Source organism: Rhinopithecus bieti, unplaced genomic scaffold (genome assembly GCF_001698545.2).
Source record: "Rhinopithecus bieti isolate Rb0 unplaced genomic scaffold, ASM169854v2 scaffold_7648, whole genome shotgun sequence".
Classification (NCBI taxonomy): Eukaryota; Metazoa; Chordata; class Mammalia; order Primates; family Cercopithecidae; genus Rhinopithecus; species Rhinopithecus bieti.
The window spans coordinates 200739-209411 of record NW_016805609.1 but is presented as its reverse complement, the minus strand read 5'-3'; the positions used below and the strand labels follow the sequence as shown (position 1 = coordinate 209411).

At 41.4% G+C, this 8673-nt stretch overlaps 1 protein-coding gene across 3 annotated transcripts in view; it reads right to left on the bottom strand.

Annotated features, from left to right (window-relative positions):
- The window catches only part of PIP5K1B (phosphatidylinositol-4-phosphate 5-kinase type 1 beta), a 210870-nt gene that overhangs the window by 53390 nt on the left and 148807 nt on the right, over nucleotides 1–8673 (bottom strand). The gene's annotated exons all lie outside the window — the stretch shown is intronic.

Below are 8673 nucleotides of genomic sequence, written 5' to 3'. Positions count from 1 at the left end.
CTTCCCCAGTAGCTGGGACTACAGGCGCCCGCCATCTCGCCCGGCTAATTTTTTGTATTTTTTAAGTGGAGACGGGGTTTCACTGTGTTAGCCAGGATGGTCTCGACCTCCTGACCTTGTGATCCGCCCGCCTCGGCCTCCCAAAGTGCTGGGATTACAGGCTTGAGCCACCGCGCCCGGCCTTTTCTTTGCTTTTTCTATTTCCTTCCTGCAGAGAGAGGACGTGATATCTGAAGCTATGGCAGCCATCTTGTAACTATGGGGCCACAAACAAGAAAAGCAAAAACCAGAGTGAAGCATGGCAGAGCAGAAAGATGGAAAGAGCCTGGATACTTAAGAGTGTCACTGTGCAGCTGTACCCACCCTAGACTGCATACACCTGACTTTAAGTAAATGACAAATGTGCTTTATTCTATCTCAAGTCAGTGCTTCTCCATCTTTTTTGTGTCATGACATTCACAGTGGGTGGTAATATTTGTACCACCCTCTGGGGAGCACAGAGGAGACTGCTGGCACCTGAGGTGAACTATGCTGGGGGCTTCAGATGCCCCAAAACTCCTCCCTACCTTGAAGCCTGAGGGGATACATATCTCTGCACATCTCTTTGTGGCTCATCAGTGGGCCTCACCATACAGGTTGAAAAGTTCTAGTTTAAGCCATGCTTACCTGTTACTTGACTGAATGTACTTCTAAGTAAAACTTGGACTCAATGCTGCTTGTCAATGGAAAGTGATGAGATATATAAGATATCATACATTCTGTAGCCACATATGAATATGCAAAAAATACTGATCTTAGCCCAAATCACATCATATGATTCTACTGACAGAACTATTTGCTATTTAACTTGTGTTCTTTCTTGTCATTAATGGTGCCACTTCCTGATTAACTACAGGTACATTTCATGAGATCGAAACGTAGACATTTTTCTTTCTTGTTTTTTGAGACAGAGTCTCACGCAGTTGCCCAGGCTGGAGTGCAGTGGCATGATTTTGGCTCATGCAACCTCCGCCTCGTGGGTTCAAGCGATTCTCTTGCCTCAGCCTCCTGAATAGCTGGGACTATAGGCACGCGCCACCATGCCCAGCCAATTTTTGTATTTTTCTAGAGATGGGGTTTTGCCATGTTGACTAGACTGGTCTTGAGCTCCTGGGCTCAAGTGATCCTCCTGCCTCGGCCTCCCAAAGTGCTGGAATTACAGGCACGAGCCCCCTTGCCCAGCCTATAGGAATGTTTCAAATGATGCATTTGAGAGTACATTCATAATGGTTGAAGAATTACAGATTTTAGGGAAAAACTTTCATTTCATCTAGAAGTTCATCTTATGGGTCAAGTTATTATGTTTTCTATATGGCCTTAGGTTTGGGTACACAATGCCCTTGGCCAATAATTGATTTTTCTATGAGCCTGACATTTATGTTTCTAAGCAAGTCCCTTTTGTCAGCTCCACCAGTGCTTACCGTAGAGGGCTGATGGGTGCATTAAATAAAATAATAACTGTAAAGCTCTTGGCTGACTACATTGCATACAGTACACATCAAAGACATAGTTCTTAGGATTATTATAAACAAAAATGCAAAAAGAATGTGCATGAATTAATGGTAGTCATAACTCATGGATAAAAAATATCTTCCATATGGATACAGTAAAATACTACATAAACATTACTATAAAAGTGCTATAAAAATATGAAGCTCTCACCACTCCCCAGAACTCATGTAATTATTTTAACCCAAGGCCAGCTCTCAGGTGACCCACCTTCCTGTTTTGGCAAAGAAGTGCCATGCTCTGGTTACATCTGAGAGCTGTGTATTCTTAAACAAAAATATCCAGTTCCCCACTTTTCCAGAGATCACACTGAGAGGGCTTTACGTGGGAGCCCCTTGTTTATTAAGAACTGTTTCTATGTCACGGGAGGCCAGGAAATGAATTTTAAATCTGTCTTAACCACAGAATGACACATAGGACAAACGACAAGAGCAAACTGGGGAGCTCTGCTCTCGCTCACAGTGCCTGGGCTGATGAGTTCAACACATCTGTTTGCATTTGAAAAGTCAGATGTATTAATTATTGTTACAAACACAAATAAAAGTGAACAATGTACATCTTCCTGGAATTAAACCCTTTATGAAGCGACACTGTCACTTTTGGAATCCCTTCTTGGTTCAGCCAAGCATGAGCATCTCAAATGTTGCATGTGGATAATTACAAAACATTTTCTGGGCACGTATGCCAAGGACAATGAGCAATATGATCAGGGATGTGCAGTTTTCACTCTGTAGCACTCTTCCTTTACTGCAGGCATCATACACAGCTCCAGGCAAGTCATTTTTCCTAACTCTGTCTGCCTAACTCACTTTGTGTAGATTTTTCATTGAATACCATTTGCTTTCTATTGTGACTATTTATACAAATATTATAGTCTCTCAAGGGCAAAGATTTTCCATCTTTTCCATCCTAGAAAGGATGCTAGAAAGCATCTTGTTTGGACTTGTTTGTGAGCACCAAGGAGACACCTCTGGGGACTTACAGATATACTTGGACAGCACTTGACCGTGGGCAGATGGGGCAAGAGCCAGTGAAATCTGGGTATTTGACTGCAACCCTGTTTGTTCCCACATGTGGAGGAGATGTGGTGCAACCCCAGTTACCTGGAGCAGTATAACAGCATAGCCACTGCTGTCGTATCAACATTTGTTGCTAGTCCTCTCTTACGTGGGGCTTGTCTATGGGGCATGTTGGCATTGGCAAGTTCTCATTTTCTGATTTACTGTCTCATGATGAGATACCAATTAAAGCTAAGATACAAAGAACTCTTTGAAAAATAGCCTTTTCAACTCATCCACACCCAATCAGAAACATACTGATTATGGATGAACTCATTATTAATGTTTTGTCTATTTTGAAAGAGCCTGCCCTGAACAAGGAGTCAGGAATTGTAGGTCTTAGCTCCACTTTTGCAATGAAGCTATGCTACAAACCTTAGAATCTTTGCTGAGCAGTTCTCTGGGCCTCTCTTGATCTGTAGACGAAGAAGCAGAGGCAGATGAAACATATCCCATCTAATTTTGCTGGCACACTCAACCCTCTACAACTACAATAAAAGGTTAAAAAAGGACATAAACCTATAAAGAGGGGAGAAGATTGGAAGAAGCTAAGAGAGAAAAAATTTAGGAGTCTGAAAGGCATATGAACAATTTAGCAAACTCGAGAGGAAAATCCTGAGCTACCACTGGAAAAAGCAAAGAAATATATGGCTAGGCAAAAACTTTTCCCCATTCCAACAGAAGACTAGAGGATTTGATTTTTTTCTCCCTGTGGAAGACACAGAACAGGATATGTGGACCCAGGGACACCAGAAGCAATTGAGGTAAAAGAAAGAGAGGAAGTGAATATGTATACTAGATGCGAAGACACCTGTTCCTGCCAGACGTCCCAGAAGGCTGACAGCCAGGCCTTTCTCCTCCAAGCAAGAAACTGGAAGCATCTCCTATAGGGAGCCTGACCAGCTCAACAGCTTGCTGGTCAACAAACTCTTCTCAGGTGCTTAAGTTTCCAGTCAGGGATTTTTTTTTTTTTTTTTTTTTTTTTTGTTCTGTTGTCCAGGCTGGAGTACAGTGGTGCAATAACAGCTTACCGCAGCCTCAACCACCCAGGCTCAAGCCATCCTCCCATCTGAGCCTCTGAGTAGCTGGGACTACAGATGTGTCACTGCACTTGGCTAATTTTAATTTTTTTTGTAGGGATGGGGTCTCACTATATTGCCCAGGCTGGTCTCAAACTCCTGGGCTCAAGCAATCCTCCTACCTTGGCCTCCCAATGTGCTGGAATTACAGGTGTGAACCACCACACCTGGCCTCTAATCAGCTTTTTAGTCTCCCACTCAAACCTTAGTTGAGCAGACAAATGAAGATTTCCAAAAATCCGAAGAAAACCTCCAGTATAGAACATGTAGACTGAAACAAAGAGAAAAGGCAGCCTGGATGAAAACTAAGACTAAAAGGGAGAAGAAACAAAATCAGGGCAAAACAACAAACATAATCCTAAAATCTTCAGGAAAAAAGAGAAATTACAATCATGAAAAAAGAAAAGATTGCTAAAAATAAAATCTCAGTGAACAAAAAAAGAATTCTTATAAAACATGGTAACGGAAATTAAAAACTCAGTGGAAGGATTAGGAGATGAAGTTGAGGAAATCTCTCAGAAACTAAGACAAAAACATAAATAGATGGTACTGAAGACAGAAAAGTAGAGAAAATTGGAGGACAAATCCAGGATATTCCATACGCATAAAAGGAATTACCAAAAGGAAAAAGAAAATAGAGAGGAGGAAATAAGAAAATAGTTAAGAAAATTTCCCCAAACTCAAAACATGAGTTTTCAGGTCGAAAAGGCCCCCTGAGTGCTTAGCATGCTGGCTGAAAATAGACCTGCACCAAGGTCTAGCATCATGAAATACTGAGACACTGGGAGAAAATCGAAGAGTTTACAGGTTTCTGCAATAATAATAACAATACAAAGAAAGAGAGAGAGAGAGAGAGAAAGAGAGAGAAAGAAAGAAAGAAAGAGAAAGCAAGCCAGCCATTTACAGAAGATCAGCAATCAGAACAGCACTGAATTTCTCAATGGTAATTGGAAACTAGAAGACAATGAAGCCAAGCCTTCACCATGTTGAAAAAAAACCCCAAAAGATTTGCAATCTAGAATTCTATACCAGTGAATCTATCAATCAAGTGTTAGGGTTAGAATACAGACTTAGACATGCAAGATCTCAAATATTTAGCCTGCAATGAATATTTTTCATACTGGAGGATGCTGTAGATTCTTTGGAAAGTGTTCCACCAAAATGAGGGAGTAAACCAAGAAAGAGGAAGAAGCAAAGAGGAAGATGTAGGAGACGACAAACAAGGGAACTGATACAGACAAGAGGTGACTAGAATCCCCAGAATGATGGAGAAGAGAGGCCCCAAGGTAACATTTGTACATCAGGTCCTAGAGGCAACCAGTTCAGTCCAGGCTGGTCAGAAGCGACTGGCAGAACCTTCTGCAAGACAATAAAATGAACAGAACCTCATGCACTTAACTTGCTTGAGAAGCAATGAAGACACTGGTGGAAAGCTTAGGGTTCCATTAAGGAAAAATACACAGAAAACTAAGCAAACCAAAGAACAAGGCAGTTATTTATTACAAGAAAAACAAAAAGTCACACAGGAAAGGAAACTCAAACATAGTATATGACACTATTCACACAACCATAATAAAACACTCAATATTGATCGGACTACAGTCAAGATGTAACTACACAGGGAAACTGGAGTTTCCTGTTGTAGGAGGAAGGGGTGGGAAGAGTACACATATGTGGTATGTGTGGGGTGGAGAAAAGACACCTAAATCTTCGTCTTCTATAGTGGACAGTTATGAGCTAATGCCTATACCCAATAGATCAAGCAATAACAATATAAGCATGTAATTTAGAAAAACTGAATTAACTGCCAATGGAATCAGCTCAAAGAGTTGAAGGTGATTGCACATGGAGACAGTAAACCGTAGGGAGAGGAGGACTATGACTTGCTCTTTTTCTTAACACATGTCACATGACTGTTAAACTCTGGGCATAGAATTTTGATACAAAAATAATTTATAAATTTTAAAATCAATCAATACATTTTTTAAATAAATAAAACGGCTGGATGACATGATGGCCAAAGGTCCCTCTTATTTCCAAAGTTCTGTGATTCTTTCAGGATGAGTTTTGCTACTTAGGTTGGAAAGGCAGGAGGGTGGACAGGGAAAAGGCAAAGGTTCGACTGGTTTCCCAAATGAGCTTTGACCTGGCCTTGGAATACCTGGCCTCTCTCCTGTCACAACTCAGTGACCACACAGAAAGCAACAGGTGAGGGTGGTTGGAATTAGGAGAACACCAACCCAGATGCACTTGTATACAAATAAAATACAAAAAATCTTCTCCCGGACAAAGTGCTTAGTCAGAATCATTCTTCTAGTGTGATGAGAAGCAACGAAAGAAAAGACAGAGAAACTCTACCATTTTTTTCCCCATGTAGCCTTCAGGATGAAATTTGCATTTCAGCAAAATCCTTCCTTTTGAAAACAAGTCTGGTCATTTTTAAGTTATTTTGTGACCGTCCATGCACTGATTTATAATAGGGCTGTCCGGAAAAATAATGAGCTCCTTTACATCATTACACATTTCACCTTTATTACTTTATCCTTGAAAACAGGTGATTCAATGATTCCATTTTAGATTAGTATTATTGTGAATGGAGAGTTTTACATTGTCTCCTAGTTCCCCCATTACAATTACCTAATTCTCCTGCACCCATAACTATCATGAGCTAAATGCAAAGGCAGGTTGTGGTAGAGGCATCTGGTCTGTCTGTGGGAGGCTGGGCCAGCTTGGTGCTGTGAAGTGAATGAGTCCTCAGCAGCAGGTTTATGTTAGTGGACTTCCCCAGTGAAATTCCTTCCCCCAAAAATCAACAAGTCATTTAAATTACAGGAGATAAAGCTGACTACTGTGGTGATAACTCCACAGATAACAGAAGGATTAAACAAAGGATGTCAGGATCAACTTTCTACTTGCCTTAGAAGAAACTGTTTGTTACTCTTCCTGTATATTTGAAGTATATCAGAGGAACAAAAATGAATCTTGGGATTCTTGCAGAGCCCCCAACTAGAGGACCTCTGGGTGGAGGAGACATGGCCAGAACTGGTAACATGAACCTGGAAGTTCACCTGTTACAGATCCCAGGCCCACACAGGGAACACTACTTTGTATACAACACAAGAGCTAGGCTCAGAATAATGGGAATACAGTGGCTGGGCCAAAGGGAAACGTCTCAAAGAGAGGCCATGGCAGGGAAGGCAGCTGAATGGGTGCGGACAAGCTCCTGGGAAGCGTGCTGCCCTGTGTGAGGCTGCTGGCCAGGGGCTCTCTAGGGTGAGACAAAATTTGCATAAAGCCGGCTTCACCCAAGAGTGCAACTGTCACGTGGACAAATCAAACAGCAGAGTGAAATGGTCAGGGTGGAGAGGTACTCTTAGGGCTCAGAAGGACCAAGCTGACCTTTAAGCAAAGAGTGGGAGTCAGTGGAGGCCAAGGAATCTGAAAATTACCCTGCTTGACTACAGAACCAAGGATCTCTGTAGACTCAGGGAGGTCACGAACTGCCGCTGGGCAGAAATGTATGTTGGCTTCAGGTCAGAGGAACCACACTGGGGAGCAGGTTTGGGGCTGGCTGAAGCATTTCCCAGAGGTGTTGCTAACCTAAAATACCTTCGTTAAATGAAGTTGAGCCTAAAGCTGCCTCCTTACATATCTAAGTTTGGACTAAAGGTTTTTCTGTACATCGATAACTACAACAAGCAGAGGTGTAAACCAACCATAGTTTACATTTGTGCCAACCACTGAGTCTCGGCCAATCAAATGTAGCCAACTGTTCGAACCGTGTTCCAATAAGGTAAATGCCGAGCTCTGACCAGCCAGTAGTTTCCGTGCCTTACTTCGGTTTTCTGCACGCCACTTTCCTTTTGCCATCCATAAATCTTCTTCCACCACGTGTCGGCGCTGGAGTCTCTGAATCAGCTGTATGATTCTGGGGGCTGCCCGATTCACATATTGTTCACTGCTCAAGTAAACACCTTTACATTTAATTCAGCTGAACTTTTCTTTTAACGCCTTTAAGGCAAAAGTCACTTTTGCTTAGGGCCTGTCCAGGCATGTCTGAGGTATGAGAAAGGAACTGAGGTCCTGTTCTCCTTACTAGAATCTGAAAACGTATCCACTTTGCTATGGTTTTATATTTCTGGCATTACATGTTATGTACTCTTAATTTCTTCAAAGAGTCCAGCTGTGTCTCAGCTGAACCACAGACAGATGCTGTTTCACTACTCAGAAAGAATAGAGACAGGAGAAGAGTTTATTTCCAAAGAACATTTCTCTTGTATACCGGTGTGGGTAAGAATTGTTTAAGGAGCTTGCCAAAATGCAGATTTCAGGGCCCCATTTCTAGATGTAGGGACCCTGAAGTAGGAGCTAGTCACACTGAGAAACATTTCTCTAGAGGCTCCATGAAGGAGGGCAGAGAATTGAAGAGTGTCTGCAGAGGTACATCCACTACCAGCAAACCATTCTTCCAGAGACATAGCACTAATGTTTTAAGTCAAGGGAAATAAAGATGTGGTGTTTTAGTTCCAGAATTAAGATGCAGAGAATGGATTAAAAAAAAAAAGTCATTTTTTTGGTCAGTTAAAATATTCAAAATTGGCCAAGTTTTCCACTTGTTTTGGCAATAGGATTTATCCATAAACTAAATCCACTAAAATCTTAGTAACACACAAAAGCACCTAGAAATATTATCACACACGAATTCCTCAAAAAATGTGAATGTTCTTTGAATTAATGCTGAATCCTAAATTATTCTTCATATAATGTCAGATATCTGAAAAATTCACTTCAATTTCCTGCCCTGGCAGAAATATATGAGGGATTATTTGAAAAGCTAATCACTTCAGAAGTAATTCTATAATTTGTCAAAAAGGAAAAAAGACATCTGGCAAAATCCAGGTGCAGACTAATGTGATGTAAATCCATGTTTTTTCTTCTACTTTTTTTTTCTGGGGTGGGGAGGAAAACTAAACTAACAGGCATATTAT